This window comes from Somniosus microcephalus, chromosome 1, assembly GCF_052327205.1.
Source record: "Somniosus microcephalus isolate GS21.2 chromosome 1, FLI_Smic_1.0, whole genome shotgun sequence".
Taxonomy (NCBI): Eukaryota; Metazoa; Chordata; class Chondrichthyes; order Squaliformes; family Somniosidae; genus Somniosus; species Somniosus microcephalus.
This window is the reverse complement of record NC_140987.1, coordinates 51178550-51200702: the sequence shown is the minus strand read 5'-3', so window position 1 is coordinate 51200702 and position 22153 is coordinate 51178550. Positions and strand designations below refer to the sequence as shown.

The 22153-nt window shown below is 49.7% G+C and overlaps 1 pseudogene; it reads left to right on the top strand.

Annotated features, from left to right (window-relative positions):
* The window catches only part of LOC147124064 (organic cation/carnitine transporter 2-like), a 123755-nt pseudogene that overhangs the window by 4033 nt on the left and 97569 nt on the right, over positions 1-22153 (top strand).

Sequence of the window (22153 nt, the reverse complement as noted above, 5' to 3'; positions counted from 1 at the left end):
ATTTCTATAGGCCGGACAGAGCAAGCCTGATCAAGGCCACCCGCCCCTTCGAGCGCTTGAGCATCGATTTTAAGGGGCCCCTCCCGTCCTCTGACCGTAATGTGTACTTCCTCAACATTATTGACGAGTACTCCCGTTTCCCCTTTGCCATCCCCTGCCCAGACATGACCAGTACCACGGTCATCAAATGCCTGAACGACCTCTTCGCCTTGTTCGGGTTCCCGAACTATATACATAGCGACCGGGGCTCATCCTTCATGAGCGAGGAACTTCGCCAGTTTCTGCTCGCGAGAGGTATTGCTGCGAGCAGGACCACCAGCTACAACCCCCGGGGGAACGGCCAGGTGGAAAGAGAGAACGCGACAGTCTGGAAGGCCGTCCTCTTAGCCCTAAAGTCTAAGGGCCTCCCAACCTCTCGCTGGCAGGAGGTCCTCCCGGCAGCGCTCCATTCCATCCGGTCACTGCTTTGTACCGCCATTAACGCCACCCCTCATGAGCGAATGTTTGTTTTCCCCAGGAAGTCGACTATGGGAACCTCGCTACCAATGTGGTAAACCACTGTTATCGTTCACAACCGTTCACTATTGTTACACTGTTGTTATCACTGTTTACACTGTTGTTATCACCACACAAGGTTACCTCTTGCCACGCACGCTGTTATGCCTAGGCATACCTCAGCTGACTCCGCCCACGGCTCCGCCTGCTTGCCCAGGTATAAAGGTGACCGCTTGGCTAGTATTCTTCCTTGTTGGAACCGATCACCCACGAGGGTGGGCTCTGTTATTTAGCCAATAAAAACCTATAGTTACTATCTTAACTCGTTGCTTTTCATGGAATGAATTGATAGGTATATCAATTTTATTGGCTAAATTTTGAAATGTATGGACCGGAGCAGCCAAACGACCAGCCAAACGGCCAGCTACAACAGCCCCAGCAGCCGACCTGGCTGCGAGCCCTCCGACCGCCGTACCTGGATCTAAATCCACAGGCAGCGAATTCAGCCCTTGACTTCGATCACTGGCTGAGCTGCTTTGAGTCCTACCTGGTAGCCTCCGGCGTGCCATTGGAAGCCGACAATCTAAGAGTTCTGACCGCCCAGGTGAGCCCTAAAGTATTTGCACTCATCCGGGACCTTGCTACATACGAGGAGGCCCTCGACCTGCTAAAAGAACAGTACCGGAGCCCAGTAAATTCAATGTATGCCAGACATCTCCTAAGATCCCGCTCGCAACAGCCAGGAGAGTCTGTAGATGAATTTTTACGGGCGCTACAAACACTCGGCAGGGACTGTGACTTTAAAGCTGTATCGGCTGCACAACATGCTGAAGGAAATATCCGTGATGCCTTCGTGAAAGGCCTTCGGTCCGACTACTCACGGCAAAGACTGCTCGAATCAAAGGACCTCAGCTTGAAAGCAGCTGCAGCCCTCGCTCGCTCCCTGGAAGTGGCCCATCGGGACCTCGAGGCGTACTCCGGGTACAGCGCTGCGCGACCCTGGGACTCGGGCCCGACTCCGGCCGCAATACCCCTCGCACCGCCGCCCCTGGGACCTACTATGGCGTCGGTGTCCCGGAATCGATCGGGACCGCCACCCTCGGGACCCGCTGCGGCAGCGGAGCCCCGCGATCGGCCCGCCAGCTGCTATTTCTGTGGCCAGGCGAGACATCAAAGGGCGCGCTGCCCTGCAAGGAACGCGACCTGCTCCAGGTGCGGAAAAAAAGGCCACTTCGCAAACGCCTGCAGGGGGAAAGCCACAGACGCCAGCAGTGCCTCATGTGAGTTGTGGGGGCGGCCATCTTTGATCAAGGCCACAGACGCCAGCAGTGCCTCGTGTGAGTCGTGGGGGTGGCCATCTTTGATCAAGGCCACAGACGCCAGCAGTGCCTCATGTGAGTCATGGGGGCGGCCATCTTCTCCGCCATTTTGTTCTACTTCGACCTCGTGGGGATCCGCATCATGGGCGCCGCCATTTTGTTCGCCGCACCCGGCCGCCATCTTGTCTCCAGACCCGACCACCGCCTCACCTGCCGACTACAGCAGCTCACTCAACCATACACTGGCCTCCGTCACGCTTGACCAAGCTCTCCCGCATCATCTGTCCAGGTCCATGATGGACATCGAAGTAAACGGCCACGCCACGACCTGCCTGATCGACAGCGGGAGCACGGAGAGTTTTATTCACCCAGACACGGTGCGCTACTACTCCCTCACTGTCCGGCCAACGCGCCATCGGATCTCGATGGCGTCGAAGTCCCATTCAACAGACGTCAGCGGCTACTGTGTGGTGACCCTGTCGGTTAGGGGCACGGAATATAAAAACTTTAAACTTCTCGTCCTGCCCCAGCTCTGCGCTGCCGTCCTACTAGGGCTGGATTTCCAATGCCACCTTCAAAGTGTCACTTTAGCATACGGTGGACCCCTCCCCCCACTCACAGTCTACAACCAGCAGTTTTAAAACCGCCCGCCGCGTACCACCTGCGGCCTCTCCACTCTCAAAGTCCCGCCCCCCTCCTTGTTCGCTAACCTCACCCGCGACTGTAAACCGGTCGCTACCAAGAGCAGGCGGTACAGCGCCGGGGACAGAGCTTTTATTAGCTCTGAGGTGCAGCGACTCCTGAAGGAGGGCATCATCGAGGGGAGCACCAGCCCCTGGCGTGCCCAGGTCGTAGTCGTTAAGACCAGCAATAAACACCGCCTGGTCATCGACTACAGCCAAACCATAAACCGGTACACCCAGCTGGACGCATACCCCCTTCCCCGCATATCTGATATGGTCAATCAGATTGCACAGTACCGGGTATTCTCCACCATCGACCTTAAGTCGGCCTATCACCAACTCCCTATCCGCCCTGAGGACCGCCAGTATACCGCCTTCGAGGCGAATGGCCGCCTCTACCACTTCCTTAGGGTTCCCTTCGGCGTCACCAACGGGGTTTCAGTCTTCCAAAGGGAGATGGACCGGATGGTTGACCAGAACGCGCTGCAGGCCACATTTCCTTATCTAGATAACGTCACCATCTGCGGCCACGACCAGCAGGACCATGATGTTAATCTGGAGAAATTCCTCCGTACGGCCCAACGGCTGAATCTCACTTACAATAAGGAGAAATGTACGTTTAACACCTCGCGCCTTGCCATCCTCGGCTGCGTAGTAGAGAACGGAGTCATCGGCCCCGACTCCGAAAGAATGCACCCCCTTATGGAGCTTCCCCTTCCCCACTGTCAAAAGGCACTGAAGAGAACCCTGGGGCTCTTCGCTTACTATGCCCAATGGGTGCCCAATTATGCGGACAAAGCCAGACCCCTCATGAAGTCCACCTCCTTCCCCCTGACAGCAGAAGCATGCGCAGCCTTCTCCCTCATAAAAGGAGACATTGCAAAGGCCACAATGCACGCAGTGGATGAGTCCATCCCTTTCCAAGTGGAGAGCGATGCATCCGACTTCGCCCTAGCTGCAACCCTTAACCAGGCGGGGAGACCTGTGGCCTTCTTCTCAAGGACCCTCCAGGGCCCTGAGATCCGACACTCTTCTGTCGAGAAGGAGGCCCAGGCGATTGTGGAAGCGGTACGACGCTGGAGGCATTACCTGGCAGGCAAACGATTTACCCTCCTCACCGACCAGCGTTCGGTTGCTTTTATGTTTAATAACAAGCTGAGGGGCAAAATCAAGAACGACAAGGTCTTGAGGTGGAGAATTGAGCTCTCCACCTACGATTACGATATCTTGTACCGGCCTGGTAAACTCAACGAGCCCCCAGATGCTCTATCACGAGGTACATGCGCCAACGCGCAAGTTGATAGACTGCGGACCCTCCACAACGACCTCTGCCACCCCGGGGTCACGAGACTTTACCACTTCATTAAGGCCCGCAACCTGCCCTACTCCATCGAGGAGGTCAGGACCATGACCAGGAACTGCCAAGCCTGTGCCGAATACAAACCGCATTTCTATAGGCCGGACAGAGCAAGCCTGATCAAGGCCACCCGCCCCTTCGAGCGCTTGAGCATCGATTTTAAGGAGCCCCTCCCGTCCTCTGACCGTAATGTGTACTTCGTCAACATTATTGACGAGTACTCCCGTTTCCCCTTTGCCATCCCCTGCCCAGACATGACCAGTACCACGGTCATCAAATGCCTGAACGACCTCTTCGCCTTGTTCGGGTTCCCGAACTATATACATAGCGACCGGGGCTCATCCTTCATGAGCGAGGAACTTCGCCAGTTTCTGCTCGCGAGAGGTATTGCTGCGAGCAGGACCACCAGCTACAACCCCCGGGGGAACGGCCAGGTGGAAAGAGAGAACGCGACAGTCTGGAAGGCCGTCCTCTTAGCCCTAAAGTCTAAGGGCCTCCCAACCTCTCGCTGGCAGGAGGTCCTCCCGGCAGCGCTCCATTCCATCCGGTCACTGCTTTGTACCGCCATTAACGCCACCCCTCATGAGCGAATGTTTGTTTTCCCCAGGAAGTCGACTATGGGAACCTCGCTACCAATGTGGTAAACCACTGTTATCGTTCACAACCGTTCACTATTGTTATCACTGTTTACACTGTTGTTATCACCACACAAGGTTACCTCTTGCCACGCACGCTGTTATACCTAGGCATACCTCAGCTGACTCCGCCCATGGCTCCGCCTGCTTGCCCAGGTATAAAGGTGACCGCTTGGCTAGTATTCTTCCTTGTTGGAACCGATCACCCACGAGGGTGGGCTCTGTTATTTAGCCAATAAAAACCTATAGTTACTATCTTAACTCGTCGCTTTTCATGGAATGGATTGATAGGTATATCATCCTCTAATTCTGCCCTCTTGCGCATCCCCGATTTTAATCACGCCACCATTGGCAGTCGTGCCTTCAGCTACCAAGGCCCTAAGCTTTGGAATTCCCTCCCAAACCTCTCTACCAATTATTCCCCCTTTAAGACACTCCTTAAAACCTAACTCTTTGACCTGCCCTAATATCTCCTTATGTGGCTTGGTGTCAAATTGTGTTTGATAATGCTCCTTGGGACGTTTTGCTATGTTAAGGCGCTATATAAATACAAGTTGTTGTTGTTGAAAAAAATTTTGCTTAGAAAAGTTTTCCTTCATATACTGTATTTAAAATTGATAACTTGGTGAACTTTGATTAAAACAGCTGAAAATTGGTTTATCACAAAAAATAAGCATTTTTAATCACAGTGTCAATCCACCTCCTCTGAGTAACCTGACTTTAAATTACTGAAATTCACTTAAAAAAAATATATAAAACTATTTTCTAGTTATATTAGGGAACATTAGTCAGTCTCTTAGTAAATTAAAACATAAATCACATTCAAAGTCTTTTAAAATGTACCTTTTAGTGTTTTTGTGCCCAAAAGAACCAACTTAATTTTTGGAGCCTCCCTGAAGGCCTGCGAACGAGCACAATTAGCGGAAACTCCCGATGGTGATTAATTCACCCTGGGGGGTGTGGCCAAATTTGTGGGAGGGGCCTGCTTCCAGCACATTTTCCCAGAACTTCGGGTCTCCACGGGTGAGTACGCATGGGGTACTCACCCGTAAGCCCAATGGAAGTGCCGGTTTCCTGCATGCACTGCGCATGCGCGGGAAACCAGCACTTCCGTTCCCCTGAACGAAGGGGTTCAGAGGTCGAATGCGTGCACAGGAGAGGCTGCGCGTGTGCATCGAACTTCATTTTTTTTACAGGTTTTCCCGGGAGGGTAAGTCTCCAGAAGTTACACATTTGAAAAGCAGGTGTAAGGCTTGCTTTTTACAAGGTAAGTGGTGAATTAATTAAAATTAAAACATTTTTTCCACAGGTTTATTATTTTTAAATACTTTTTAAAGCAAGGTAAGTTTACTTTTAGCCCTGTTAGAAAATAAAATTATTTTTTTCAAAAATTTAAATTATTGTTTAAAATAGTTATTTCATGTAATTTATAGTTTATTTAAAAAATGTGATGTTTTAAAAAAAATTATTTGAAGATTTTGTGATGTTTGGGGCCGTAGTATTTATAAGTTTTGACAGCGCTTCCTGTCAATCTTATGAATGGAGCATTCCCTGCTCCGATTGGCTCCCCATGGCCCACGTGATCCCAGGGGACGCATCAAACTAACTGCGCCCCTGGGATACGCAAGCACTGCGCGCCGGCAGTTGGAGCAGGCCCAGGATCGGAATCCCACGCGGGCCCACAGCTCAACGGCTGGCGCGCTAAGTAAGTGCAGGTCGGAGGCTTGCACCCGCGGGAAGCCTCCGACCCGAATTTCTGGGCCAATGTCTTTAAAACTAGTGCAAAAGATCGTGCAATCGAACGGAAACGCCAGGTGTCATGTTTTGTTTGTTAATCATGATTTAATTGTCTTCAATTACATGCTTTTCTCACTGAACAGGAAGTGAACTCCTCGGCAAATCTGAGAGGATTGCTTACACAACGCTTGGTGTCTGCATATTTTTGGCTTAGGCTACATTCTTCTGCCACTTTTCGCGTATTATATCCGAGATTGGAGGATGCTGCTGCTAACTTTGATCCTCCCAGAAATTTTATATGTGCCTCTCTGGTGGTGAGTAAATTTATTCTTCATTTTTATAAGTTAATTTGTAGTGAAAGTAAAGACATGGGGCACTGGCACCAGTACTGGGGAAAGAGGGAGCTGTTCCGTCGGGACGGGCTCCACTTAAACCGGGCTGGGACCAGCGTTTTGGCGAACCGAATAACTAGGGCTGTAGATCGGGCTATAAACTAAAAAAAGTGGGGGAGGGGTCAGGTGAGTGGAAATTTAAAAATCTAAAGAGAAAGGTCAAGGCAATAGAGCAGTGTAGTGATATGGGTATAAATAAGCAGAGTGACAGGAAGGGACAGAGAGTTTAATGATAGCAGTGCAGCAAAGGATGGCAACAGATGACTAAGGATGGCAAAGGAGCTCACTAGAGAGGTGCCAGCTCCATGTTTAAACAGATGCTGGATAAACAAATGGGAAACGGTTCAACCTCCGTCGCCTCCAGTCCAGATCCAAGGTCGTCCCTTCCTCTGTCGTCGAATTACAGTATGCAGATGACGCTTGCGTCTGTGCACGCTCGGAGGCCGAACTCCAAACCATCATTAACACCTTCACCGAAGCGTACGAGAGCATGGGCCTTACACTAAACATTCGTAAGACAAAGGTCCTCTACCAACCTGCCCCCGCCGCACAGTACTGCCCCCCGATTATCAAAATCCATGACAAGGCCTTGGACAACGTGGACCACTTTCCATACCTCGGGAGCCTACTGTCAACAAGGGCAGACGTCGATGACGAAGTCCAACACCACCTTCAGTGTGCCAGTGCAGCCTTCGGTCGCCTGAGGAAGAGAGTGTTTGAAGACCAGGACCTCAAACCCGGCACCAAGCTCATGGTCTACAGAGCAGTAGTAATACCCGCCCTCCTGCATGCCTCAGAGACATGGACCATGTACAGCAGGCACCTCAAAGCACTGGAGAGGTACCACCAACGCTGCCTCCGCAAGATCCTGCAAATCCATTGGCAGGGTAGGCACACCAACATCAGTGTTCTCGCTCAGGCCAACATTCCCAGCATCGAAGCTTTGACCACGCTTGATCAGCCCGATACGAGACTCCCAAAACAAGTGCTCTACTTGGAGCTCTGACACGGCAAGAGAGCCCCATGTGGACAGGGGAAACGCTTCAAGGACAGCCTCAAAGCTGCCTTGAAAAAGTGCAACATCCCCACGAACACCTGGGGAATCCCTGGCCCAAGACCGTACAAAATGGAGGAGAAGCATCCAGGAAGGCGCCGAATACCTCGAGTCTCTTCGCCGGGAGCCAATGGAAGGCAAGTGCAAACAGCGGAAGGAGCGTACATCAACCCAAGCACCCCACCCACCCGCCCCCTTCAATCACCGTCTGCCTCACCTGTGACAGAGACTGTAGGTCCCGCACTGGACTCATCAGTCACCTGAGAACTCATTTTTAATGTGGAAGCAAGTCATCCTCGGTTCCGAGGGACTGCCTAAGAGAGAGAGCAGTGCAGCAGAGAATACGGTCAAAGCAGGGAATAATGGTTAAAAAATTAAATTAAAGGCTCTTTATCTGAATGCATGAAGCATTCGTAACAAGATAGGTGAACTAATGGCACAAATAGAGATAAATGGGTTTGATCTAATAGCCATTACAGAGACGTGGTTGCAAGGTGGCCAAGGTTGGGAACTAAATGTTCCAGGGTACTTGACGTTTCAAAAAGACAGGCAGAATGGAAAAGGAATTGGAGTAGCCCTGATAATAAAGGATGACATAAGGACAGTAGCGAGAAAGGATCTCGGCACGGAAGATCAGGAAGTAGAATCAGTATGGGTAGAGATAAGGAATAACAAGGGGCAGAAAACACTGATAGGAGTAGTATATAGGCCCCCTAACAGTAGCTATACCGTTGGACAGAATATTAATTAAAAAATAGTAGGAGCTTGCAACAAAGGTAATGCAATAATCTTGGGGGACTTTAACCTTCATATAGACTGGACAAATCAAATTGGCAAAGGCTTCAGAACTAGTCGCGCCCCTAGCCAAGCTGTTCCAGTACAGCTACAACACTGGCATCTATCCAGGTACTGTAATGATCAGTAACCTGTCATTCTGGAATGGTACACTAGGTGGTGCTGTATGTATATAACAGTGGGCTACCCACGATGCACCAGGCTACTCACAAGGCAGCAGTCAAGATGGATGCCTCTACAGATACTGTACCTAGTCCACATGTGCTCAATAAAGTGTCTAGCAAAAGCTAGCTGTTCTTAATAAAAAAACGACTAGTTATTAATGAACATAACATGGTACCAGGATTGGTAAAGATCTGCTGAAAATTGTGAAAAGCGACATGGAGAATTTGAAGCCACCGGAGTTTTTGAATCTCACGGGAAAAGTCGACTACAATTGGCGGACTTTCAAACAACAATTCGAACTCTACATTGCTGCCATCGGGTTCGGTACGAAGCCAGACGCAAGGAAAATAGCGTTGCTGCTCACGGTTGCAGGCCCACAGGCGATAGAGGTATTTAATACATTTGTATTTAATCCAGAGGAGAACAGAGAAAATTTAGACGATGTGCTAAAGAAATTTGATACACATTGTTCTCCCAAAAAGAATGAGACCTATGAAAGATATGTGTTCTGTTCAAGGACACAGCAGCAAAATGAGACTTTTGATAGCTTTGTGACCGATCTGAAACTGAAAGCACAGACATGTAATTTCTCTGAGCTGAAAGCATCCATGATTCATGACCAGATTGTGTTTGGTATTCATGATAAAAAAGTCAGGGAACGTCTGTTGAGAGAAACCGAACTAACATTGGAAAATGCTGTGAATATATGCCAAGCCAGTGAGCTAGCTCGACAGCACGCGAAGACTTTCAGTGAAATCAATAATGATGCGATTGTAGTAAGTGCTGCTGTCGGTGCTGTGTTCTACAAGGGGGAGCAACATGGGCAGAACAGAAATGAAAAGCAATCGGAGGAAGGAATTTTTAATTGTAAACGCTGTGGTTACAAACACCAGTTAAAACAATGCCCAGCGTTTGGAAAAATGTGCACAAAATGTCATGGAAAGAATCACTTTGCCAAACAATGCTTTTCAAAAGTAAAAACAAAGAAAGGGCAACAAGTCAATGTGATTGAGGACACTGATTTAAGTGAGACATTTTTTGTAGGAATGGTGTCATGTGACAATATAGAAAAGGATACAGAAAATGTGCAGCCCTCAGGAATAAACAATGCTGAACATAACATCAATGCAGTAAAAGAGGACAAATGGATGATCCCACTGCAGGTAAATGGAGCATTAGTTACATTGAAACTAGATACTGGGGCAAAAGCAAACTTAATCAGTATGAGTGACATTAAAAACATGAAAGAAAAGCCCAAAATACAGAAAAAGTCAGTACTACTGAAGGACTATAATGGACAGAAAATAGATAGCTTAGGTGTATGCAGACTTAAAGTGACAGTCAAAGACAAAGTGCATCATCTCATGTTTTCTGTTGTGGCTGAAGGACTTGATTCACTACTGGGTGACAAAGCTTGTGAAGACTTAGAACTGGTCAAGAGAGTTTACCGTATAAACTGTGCCATAAGCAGACCAGATGACTCAGTGGATTCTGTAGTGAGTAATTTCCAGGATGTGTTCAAAGGATTTGGAGTTCTACCATTCACTTACAAGATCCAGCTAAAGGAGGATGCTCAGCCAGTGGTACATGCTCCACAAAGAGTTCCAGCACCCCTGCGTGACCAGCTCAAGAAAGAACTGGACAGAATGACCACACTAGGAGTCATCAGGAAAGTTGAAGAGCCAACAGACTGGGTTAACTCCATGGTATGTGTAAAGAAAAAGAACAATGATCTAAGAATATGCATGGATCCAAAGGACTTAAATGCAAACATAAAACGTGAACACTACCAGATTCCCAAGCGAGAAGAAATCACCAGTGAAATGTCAGGTGCCAGATACTTTACAAAGCTCGATGCCTCACAAGGATTTTGGCAACTAAAACTGGATGAAGAGAGCACCAAATACTGCACCTTCAACACACCATTTGGCAGGTATTGTTTCCTCAGAATGCCTTTCGGGATAATATCTGCATCTGAAATCTTTCATAGAGCGATGGAACACATAATTGAAGGTCTGGAAGGAGTTCGGGTCTATGTTGATGACATCATCATCTGGGGCTCCACACTGAAAGAACACAATGAGAGACTGACTAAAGTGCTACAGAGCATACGCCGGAATGGACTGAAGCTCAACAAAGCCAAGTGTCAGTTTGGTGTCCAGGAAGTCACTTTCCTAGGAGATGATCTATCTGGTAAAGGAATAGAGCCAGATATGGAAAAAGTAAACGCCATACTCAACATGCCCCGACCCACTGACAAAAAAGGAGTGCTACGCATCATGGAGATGATAAACTTCATTGGAAAGTTCATTCCTAACTTGTCAGCCAAGACAGCCTGTCTGCGAGACCTGCTACATAAAACAAATGAGTTCGCATGGACAGAAAGACATGAACAAGAGTGGATAAACCTCAAAACAGTGCTGACAACCACACCTGTACTCACCTTCTTTGACCCAACAAGAAGAATCAAAGTGTCAACGGATGCATCAAAAGATGGCCTAGGTGCGGTCTTGCTACAAGCAGAGGGTGAAGATTGGAAGCCTGTTGCCTATGCCTCCAGGTCTATGACTGATACTGAGTGTCGATACGCCCAGATTGAAAAGGAATGTCTAGGCTTGGTAGTTGGACTAGAAAAGTTTCATGGCTACATATATGGACTTCCCACCTTCACAGTTGAGACAGACCACAGCCCACTGGTTGCCATCATAAAAAAGAACCTGAATGAGATGTCTCCAAGGATTCAACGACTCATGATGAAGCTGCAAAGATATGACTTTGAACTGATCTACACACCAGGCAAATACATAGTGTTAGCAGATGCACTATCCCGAGCACCCACAATGAGTCATGTGAGCTCTACTGAAGAAGACGTGGATGTTCATGTGAGTATGGTCACTGCTGCGCTGCCCGTGTCAGACACAAAATCAAAGCAAATAGCAGAAGAAACAGTAAAAGATACAGTATTACAAACAGTAATAGAGAAAATTCATCATGGCTGGCCAAAAGGTACCTGTCCAAAATATTTTCACATAAGGTCAGAATTGAGTGTCGCAAGTGGACTATTACTAAAACAGAACAGAACAGAATAGTCATTCCACAGGCTCTACGTCAAGACATGCTCAAAAGGATTCATGAGGGACACTTCGGAATTAAAAAATGCAAAAGGAGAGCAAGAGACACTGTTTATTGGCCTGGCATAAATAAGGACATTGAGAACATGATAGGCAAATGTGAGACATGTCAGAAACACCAAAACAAACAAGCAAAGGAACCAATGATAGTAGCTGACATACCAACAGCACCATGGCAAAAGGTTGGTATGGACCTTTTTCATTTAAATGGTAAAGACTATCTAATAGTGATTGACTACTGTTCTAACTATCCTGAGATGGCACTGCTCTCAAGCACCACAGCAAACAGTGTCATAATGCATGTGAAATCCATCTTCGCTAGACATGGAATGCCCAGGATTGCCGTTAGCGACAATGGTCCGTGCTTCAACTGTAAGGAGTGGCAACAGTTTGCAGCACATTATGACTTTCAACACATCACATCCAGTCCTTTGTATGCTCAGTCGAATGGTAAGGCAGAGAAAGGTGTTCAAGTTCTCAAGCAGCTACTGAAGAAAGCGACAGAAAGCAAGTCTGATCCTTATCTCGCCCTGCTGAGCTACCGAGCCTCGCCTTTAGACTCTGGTTTTTCACCTGCTGAACTACTAATGGGTCGCAAGTTGCGTACCACACTACCCTGCTGTGCAAAAGAAAAGCAGAGTAAGGAACTGAGACAGAGACTTCAACTGTTAAAGCTGAAACAGAAATCATACTATGACAAGTCATCCAAAACTCTGAAACCATTGACAAGGGATGATGTTGTCAGGATTGAAGATCCAGATGCATGGAACAGGAAAGCTACAGTTCTTGAGGAAGTAGGACCAAGGTCATACACTGTTAGAACTGAAGAAGGACAGATTCTCAGGAGGAACCGCCATTCCCTCCTAAAAACACAAGAGACTATCGAAGAGCAAATCGATAACAATGCCGCAACTGAACCTTATCAATCACCACCAGAACAATCTAACACAAATACACATACAGGCTCTCATGAAAACACATCAGACTTACCTGTGCTGAGAAGATCCACACGTGAAGTGAAAAAGCCTGATAGACTTAATCTTTGAGTACAAAGAAAACTACATTGAAAATGTATTGACTGTTGAAGATGTTTATGTTGTTATGATTGATTGATATTGATTGATACTGATTTTGTTTAACCTCAAAGAAAGGGGGATGTGATGATCAGTAACTTGTCATTCTGGAATGGTACACTAGGTGGTGCTGTATGTATATGAGTGGGCTACCCACGATGCACCAGGCTACCCACAAGGCAGCAGTCAAGATGGATGCCTCTAAAGATACTGTACCTAGTCCACATGTGCTCAATAAAGTGTCTAGCAAAAGCTAGCTGTTCTTAATAAAAAACGACTAGTTATTAATGAACATAACAGGTACGTCCTGTCCACAAAAAGCAGGACAAATCCAATCCGGCCAATTACTGCCCTATCAGTCTACTCTCAGTCATCAGCAAAGTGATGGAAGGTGTCATCGACAGTGCTATCAAGCGGCACTTACTCACCTATAACCTGCTCACTGATGCCCAGTTTGGGTTCTGCCAAGACCACTCAGCTTCCAACCACATTGCAGCCTTGGTCCAAACATGGACAAAGGAGCTGAATTCCAGAGGTGAGGTGAGAGTGACTGCCTTTGACATCAAGGCAACATTTGACCGAGTCTGGCATCAAAGAGCCTTAGTAAAATTGAAGTCAATGGGACTCTACTGGCTGGAGTCATACCTAGCACAAAGGAAGATGGTTGTAGTGATTGAAGGTCAATCATCACAGCCCCAGGACATCACTGCAGGAGTTCCTCAGGGGAGTGTCCTCGGCCCAACCATCTTCAGCTGCTTCATCAATGACCTTCTCTCTAACATAAGGTCGGCAATGGGGATGTTCGCTGATGACAGCACAGTGTTCAGTGCCATTCACAACTCCTCAGATAATGAAGCAGTCCATGCCCACGTGCAACAAGACCTGGACAACGTTCAGGCTTGGGCTGAGAAGTGGTAGGTAACATTCGCGCCACAGAAGTGCCAGGCAATGACTATCTCCAACAAGCGAGAGTCTAACCACCTCCGCATGACATTCAACGGCATTACTATCACCGAATCCCCCACCATCAACATCCTGGGGGTCACTATTGACCAGAAACTTAACTGAACCAGCCACATAAATACTGTGGCAACAAGAGCAGGTCAGAGGCTAGGTATTCTACGGCGAGTATCTCACCTCCTTTCCACCATCTACAAGGCACAAGTCAGGAGTGTGATGGAATACTCTCAACTTGCCTGGATGAGTGCAGCTGCAACAACACTCAAGAAGCTCGACACCATCCAGGACAAAGCAGTCCATTTGATTATCACCCCACCCACCACCTTAAACATTCACTCCCTCCACCACCGGCGTACCGTGGCTGCAGTGTGTACCATCTACAAGATGCACTGCAGCAACTTGCCAAGGCTTCTTCAGCAGCACCTCCCAAACCCGCGACCTCTTCCACCTAGAAGGACAAGGGCAGCAGGCACATGGGAACACCACCACCTCCAAGTTCCTCTCCAAGTCACACATCATCCTGACTTAGAAGTATACCGCCGATCCTTCATTGTTGCTGGGTCAAAATCCTGGAACTCCCTACTCTCTGTTTTCGGTCAATTAACCAATCCTCTATCCATGCTACTATATTACCCCCAACCCCATGAGCCCTAATCTTGTGTAATAATCTTTTATGTGGTACCTTATCGAATGCCTTTTGGAAATCCAAATATAGTCACACGGCAGTCACTTGGATTTTTTTTGTGTTTAATAATTAAATGCCATCCCTTTGTGAATGTATTAAACTCTGGTTATGGCAAACTGTTGACTTTATGGCCTCTGTGATTTCGGTTTTGGAAGTTTCACATTGCAGCCTCAGCGAGACTTGCTTGCTCAGGTTGGTGGTCCGAGTGAGAGAGAGCCAGAGAGTCATGTCCATTGTGTATCTTGTGCTAAGAAGGAGCCAAGCACATGTGCTAGAATGGGCAGCCTAAGCAAATCTGGCCAAGATAAGTGCATCCCTTGCATTCCGGCCAGCAATGTGCTCGCATGCTGCTGCCGCCACTGGTTGATGCGCCTCCGCTTGGTCATCATTCTCCTGCTCCACCTCCTCCTCCTCCTCCTCCTCATCTGAGGAGGCTATGTACTGAGCCACTTGCTCCTCAGGAATTTGCAAGCCATGATGCTGTGCGATGTTGTGCAGCTCACAGCAGACCACAACCATTCTGGAGGCCCTGGCTGCTGAGTACTGCAGGGCTCCACCTGATCGGTCAAGGCATCTGAATCGCATCTTCAGCAAGCCGATGGTTTGTTCGATGATGGACCTGATTGAAATGTGGCTGGAGTTGTAGCGCTCCTCAGCTTCGTTCACTGGCCTCCTGATCGGTGCCATTAGCCACGTCTTCAGGGGATTGCCCTTGTCTCCAAGTAGCCATCCGTTAAGGTGGCTTGGGGACTTGAAGAGAAGACGCACACTAGAGTGCCGCAGGATGAACGAGTCATGGCAACTGCCACAGTACTTGGCGCAAACATGCAAAATCTCCGTCTTGCGGTTACATACCAGCTGTACATTGAGGGAGTGGAAGCCTTTGCGGTTGACAAAAATAGCTGGGTTGTGATGGGATGCCCACAGGGCCACATGTGTGCAGTCTATGACACCCTGCACCATTGGCAAGCCTGCCATATTTGCGAATCCAACCGCATGCGCGGTTATACTTGCTTGATCAGTTGAAAAGTTGATGTAATTGTGTGCCTTTGCGAAAAGGGCATCGGTAAACTGCAGAATGCAACTGTGGGTGGCTGACTGGGAGATGCTGCTGATGTCTGCTGATGATCCCTGGAAGGAGCCTGAAGCAAAAAGTTGAGTGCAGTGGTGACTTTGGCAGCCACTGGTAAGGGGTGTCCACCGGATCCTCTGGGCTCCAGGAGTTGGTGCAACATTGCGCAGATATCTCCGACAACCTCTCGCGAAAGTCTCAGCCTCCTTTGACTCTGCTGCTCACTCATGTTGAGGAAGCTCATCCTCTGTCTGTAAACCCTGAGAGGGGGGTATCTCCTGTGGCGATGTGCTGCCATGCACTGGCGCCTTCTGCCCTGTGCAGCATCAGGTGGGTGAGCAGGAGGTTGTCACTGTTGCTGCTGTTCTGCCTGGTTCTGCTGCTGCTGTGGCTGCTCCTCATCCGAATCTGACGTCCATGATGAAACATAGAAACATAGAAGATAGGAGCAGGAGTAGGCCATTCAGCCCCTCGAGCCTGCTCCGCCATTCAATGAGATCATGGCTGATCATCCAAATTCAGTACCCTGTCCCTGCCTTCTCTCCATATCCCTTGATCCCTTTAGCCTTAAGAAATATATCTAACTCCTTCTTGAATATATTAAATGAATTGGCCTCTACTGCCTTCTGTGGTAGAGAATTCCACAGGTTCACCACTCTCTGGGTGAAGAAATTCCTCCTCATCTCTGTCCTAAATGGCTTACCCCTTATCCTTAGACTGTGACCCCTGGTTCTGGACTCCCTGGCCATCGGGAACATCCTTCCTGCATCTAGTCTGTCTAGTCCTGTTCGAATTTTATAAGTTTCAATGAGATCCCCTCTCATTCTTCTAAACTCCAGCGAGTACAAGCCCAATCGACCCAATCTCTTCTCATACGTCATTCCTGCCATCCCAGGTATCAGCCTGGTGAATCTATGCTGCACTCCCTCCATGGCAAGAACATCCTTCCTCAGATAAGGCGACCAAAACTGCACACAATACTCAAGATGTGGTCTCACCAAGGCCCTGTACAACTGCAGCAAGACATCCTTGTTCCTGTACTCGAACCCTCTCGCTACGAAGGCCAACATACCATTTGCCTTCTTAACCGCCTGCTGCACCTGCATGCTTACCTTCAGCGACTGGTGCACAAGGACACCCAGGTCTTGTTGCACTTCCCCCTTCTCCCAATCTATTGCCATTCAGATAATAATCTGCCTTCCTGTTTTTGACACCAAATTGGATAACCTCGCATTTATCCACGTTATATTGCATCTGCCATGCTTCTGCCCAATCACACAACCTGTCCAAATCATACTGGAGTTTCTCGGCATCCTCCTCACAGCACACACGCCCACCCAGCTTTGTGTCGTCTGCAAATTTGGAGATGTTACATCTAGTTTCCTCGTCTAGACCATTAATATATATTGTGAATAGCTGGGGTCCAAGGACTGATCCCTGCGGTACCCCACTAGTCACTGCCTGCCACTCGGAAAAAGACCCGTTTATTCCAACTCTTTGCTTTCTGTCTGCCAATCAGTTCTCTATCCAAGTCAATACCTTGCCCCCAGTCCCATGTGCCTTAACTTTACACGCTAATCTCTTATACGGGACCTTATCGAAAGCCTTCTGAAAGTCCAAATACACCACATTCACTGGTTCTCCCTTATCTATTTTACCAGTTATATCCTCAAAAAATTCCAGTAGATTAGTCAAGCACGATTTACCTTTTGTAAATCCATGTTGACTTTGTCCGATCCTGTCACTGTTTTCCAAGTGCTCTGCTATTACATCTTTTATAATGGACTCTAGCATTTTCCCCACTACCGATGTCAGGCTTACTGGTCTATAATTCCCTGTTTTCTCTCTACCACCTTTTTTGAATAGTGGGGTAACATTAGCTACCCTCCAATCCATGGGTACTGTTCCAGAGTCTATAGAATTTTGGAAGATGACCAGCAATGCATCTACTATTTCTAGGGCCACTTCCTTAAGTACCCTAGGATGTAGATTATCAGGCCCTGGGGATTTATCGGCCTTCAATCCCATCAATTTCCCTAACACCATTTCCCTACAAATACTGATTTCATTCAGTTCCTCCCTTTCATTAGACCCTATGTTCCCCGACATCTCTGGGAGGTTATTTGTGTCCTCCTTTGTGAAGACAGAACCAAAGTATGTATTTAATTGGTCTGCCATTTCTTTGTTCCCCATTATAAATTCCCCTGATTCTGACTGCAAGCGATTCTTGACTTCACCGATCTTTTTCTCTTCACATATCTATAAAAGCTTTTACAGTCAGTTTTTATGTTCCCTGAAAGCTTACTCTCATACTCTATTTTCCTCCTCTTAATTAATCCCTTTGTCCTCCTTTGTTGAATCCTAAACTGCTCCCAATCCTCAGGTTTACTGCTTTTTCTGGCCAATTTATATGTCCTCTCCTTGGATCTTACGCTATCCCTAATTTCCCTTGTTAGCCACGGTTGAGTCACCCTTTTTGTTTTATTTTTTTATGAAAGGAAATAAATGTTTCCCATGCTGCTGGTCGGTACCTCCGTTGGGGAAGAGCTCAGTCCAAGTGGGGAGAGGGTTTTCCCAGGAGGTTCCAAAGTAGATAGATCTCAGCTGCGCCACCTCTGACTTCAGTAGTGCTCAAAGACTTGTGCAACAAAAGTTCTGCCACCTGCAACTCATCCCTGTTGAAAGCTCGTTTGTGTGGTGGAGCTGCAGCTGTGAGGCGGCCGGCCACTTGTCAACCCGCCAGGATTAGCTGGCGTGATTTAGGAGCGGCATGCAACTGAATCGCAATCCTGAAGCCTGCCTCTGGAAAAGTTGCTTGGAGGCGGGTTCCGAACGCGCACTCACTTTTTGCAATTTTACTAACTGTCCCGCTTCCAAACCCGCCTCCTCAGGGCTGGGAATATTGCCCCCAAAATGTCTGTTTTTATATCATTCTGTGCCTGTAGTGAACTTGAAACTGCCTCTTTTCCCTTGATTGGATTCCTTCTGTCACCTGACTTAACATGGCCACGCCCCTCCAGTACATTTCCATTGCAGCAGCCTAGCCCAAAGACTGTGGCCTAGAAATTCAGTTGGCTGCGCCAGCCGTTAGCGCCTTAGGAGGAGTAGATCTCGAGCGCTAGGCGCTTAGCGCCCGGGCGCAGCGCGATCTGCGCCTCGCCCCAACTTCAGTAGACATTTAGCGCCGGCGCAAAGCCTTTGCGCGCGCTCAGCTGCACGCGCAGATCATGACGCCATTTCCTCGTGCAACGCCCTTTGTGCGCCCCAAACCGGAACTTCAGTCGCGCCGCCCCATTGTGCGCCTGGTGGCCCTAACGACTGTGGAGTGGAACGGTGCACAGCCGATGCGGGCCGCGGGGAGCGCAAATTAAAGGGCACTTCCCCTGCACTATAAAGGGCAGCCATTTTGCAGCACTCACTCTTGTGAGACGGATTTTTGGAGAGAGACCAAGGTAGAGAGCTTACTGCTTTGGCCCAACACTAGGACAGGTATTTCTGGCTTCAGGCCACAGCTTTGCAATTCTCTTTGCCTTCATTGATATCTCATTATTTGCCAGCATATTATAGGGGCTGTCAACGCTGGCTTGCAGCATTACGTCCAAAGGGCTCACAGACACCGTGAGAGAGTGGCAGCCCTGGCTAGACGCAGAGGGGGCAACAGGCGTCGGCAAGGGAGGCCTTACCCACTCAGGGTATACCGTCAGCAGTTCTCCTATGTCAACATGTCTGACGAGCAGTGTGTTAGGAGGCTGCGGTTCAGAAGGGAGGTGGTCACAGAGATCTGCCAGCTGCTTCAGAGAGACCTGCAGCCACAGCTAAGGTGCAGGACGTCTCTGTCGGTGGCAGTGAAGGTGACGGTGGCTCTGAACTTTTATGCCACCGGCTCCTTCCAATCCGCTGCTGGGGACATTGCTAACATCTCCCAGTTCACCGTGCATTGCTGCATCCGCCAGGTGACCTATGCCCTTTTCAGAAGGAGACGTCAATTCATCTCCTTCCCCATGACCCTGGAGAAGCAGCAGCAACGTGCAATGGGATTTGCAAGAATAGCGGCCTTCCCCATGGTGCAGGGCGCTATTGACTGCACGCATGTGGCTTTGCGGGCACCTCTGGAGAATGCCGAGGATTACCGCCACCGGAAGGGCTACCATTCCCTCAACGTACAGCTGGTGTGTGACCACAGGCAGCGCATCCTAGCTGTCAATGCCTGCTTTCCAGGCAGCAGCCATGATGCCTTTATCCTGCGACAGACAACTGTGGCTGACATGTTCCAGGCACAGCCTCACCCAAGAGGATGGCTTATCGGGGACAAAGGCTATCCTTTGTGTACCTGGTCATGACCCCGCTCCGCGTGCCCAGGACCCCTGCTGAAGAGCGATACAACGAGAGCCATCAAGCGACCAGGAACATCATCGAACAAACAATTGGCGTCCTGAAGCAACGGTTCCGCTGCCTGGATCGTTCTGGCGGAGCCCTGCAGTATTCGCCGGAGCGAGTCTCCCATTTCGTGGTCGTTTGCTGCATACTGCACAACCTGGCTATCTGCAGGACTCAGGCACTGCCACTTCAGGTTGGAGCACCACCTCAGGAGGAGGAGCAGGAGGAGCAGGAGGAGGAGGAGGAGGAGGACCAGCCCAGGAGGGAGGCACAAGGTGCAAGGGCCACCTGTCGGCGGCTTATTGAACGTAGGTTCTAGGCCCCCTGTCAGGGAATGGCTTGTGCCAATGAAAGAACATGAATGCAGCCGCTCCGCAAGCCCTCAGCCGGTTAAGGCAACAAAAACTTCAAAGTTCAAACATGGACAATCTGAATAAAGAAAATGGTTTATTCCACAAACTCAGTGCCCTTCCCGCATGAAAAACAAAAACAGAAGAAACCCCCAAAAAACAGTCAGACACATTACTCGCTCCCACAACCTGGAGAGGATTAACAAAACAGTGCAACAAAAATGGCCGTCATCCTCGGCCTTCGTAAAAAACAAACATCACATCCTCGGCCTTCAAAAAACAAACATCCAATTCTCGGCCTCAAAAAACAAACACAACTGCCCACACATTCTACTTTTTGGCCCGCGAGGGCGATGCCTTGGGCATCTTTGTGTGGCCCCTGCCCGCCCTGCTGCTCCTCCTCAAAGTGAGCCCAGTGGATGCTGCAAGGCTGGGGGAAGGCTCCTGAGGGGCACATGGCGTGACGGCAGATGCCCTTGGGGGTCGGCCTAGACGAGCTCTGGCCCTCGAGGGGCCGGCTGGTGACTGCTGCAGCTGTGGCTGGGCAGCATCAGTCTGTCCAGCAGCTCGTGGCAGCTCCACTGGGGGAGTGGCAGTGGCGGCTGCAGGAATGGGAGCAAGTTGGCGGATGGCAGGCGCTCGCTGGTCGCCTGAGACACTGGCACTCGCCCAGGCCAGCACTGCAGCATGCGCAGCAATCTGCTGAAGGACAGACCGCTGTGCTGCTGCAGCGCGGCGGGTGCCCTGGCGATGCCTGGCTGACGCAGCGAGTGTGGCAGCAGTTAGTGCCCGTGTTGCCCTGGTCTGTGACCGCATCAGACCAGCCAGTGACTGGGTGGCACCACTGATCATTTGGCTACTAGCTGCCTGAGCTGCACCGACTTCCTGCAGACTCCTGGCCTGAGCTGCACCGACTTCCTCCAGACTCCTGTCCTGAGCTGCCCCGAATTGCTGCAGACTCCTGTCCTGAGCTGCACCGACTTCCTCCAGACTTCTGGCCTGTGATGCCCCGAATTCCTTGACACTCTTAGCCAATGACTCTATGGCGTCAGGCATCCGTGCCACTACCCCCATGAGCTCCGTGTGCCTGCGCTCTGAGTCGACGGCCATTTCCTCGAGGAGGCGCACCTCCTCTGCGCTGACCGTCGCCGGACTGGAGGCCGCACTCACCTTCTGGGGAGAAGGCCGCCGAGCTTCCCCACCCCTCCCGCGTTGCTGCAGGCCGCTGGGCCCAGGAACTGGACTCCCCTCCGACCCTTCCCCCAGGCTCCCCTCCAGGGAAGACGTGTCCCCTACATCGCCATGGGTTGGCGCGGCTGAGGGTGCCACTGATGGGCCGCCTTCCTCTTCCTCCTCCTCCTCCTCCTCTTCCGAGGGGCTGATACTGGCAGCTTCAGGGACCTCCTCCTCACCTGGCGCCTCACCATCTAAAAGCAGGAAGGCACAACAGTAGCTTTAGAGTGAGGACAGGGCGTCAGCGAGGGAGGCATGAGTGGTGCCATTCACCGCATTGGTCGGACAGTGGCAAAGGATGTTGATCTGATGCGCAAGTGGAACGAGAGAGGTCCAAAAGGTCATGTCCTCACCATTGGTGCCCAGAACAGGGTCGGCATCTCCAGTGGCAACGGGGCCAATGACACGGACTCTCATGATGCGCTCCACGCGCTGGTCTAGGTCAGTGAGCTCCTGGTGCTGAGGCCCGCCTCCCCCGGTCGCAAGCTGGCTACGCTTGTTGTTAGCCAGCTTGGCCTGCAAGAGAAAGGATGGCCTCTAAGTACGGTGTGTAGCCCTGATCTTGTCTGCACAGCCTCCTATGGTGGAATAGCTTGGACAGTGTGTAAAGTGCAGAATGTGCAATTGATGGTCATGCCAG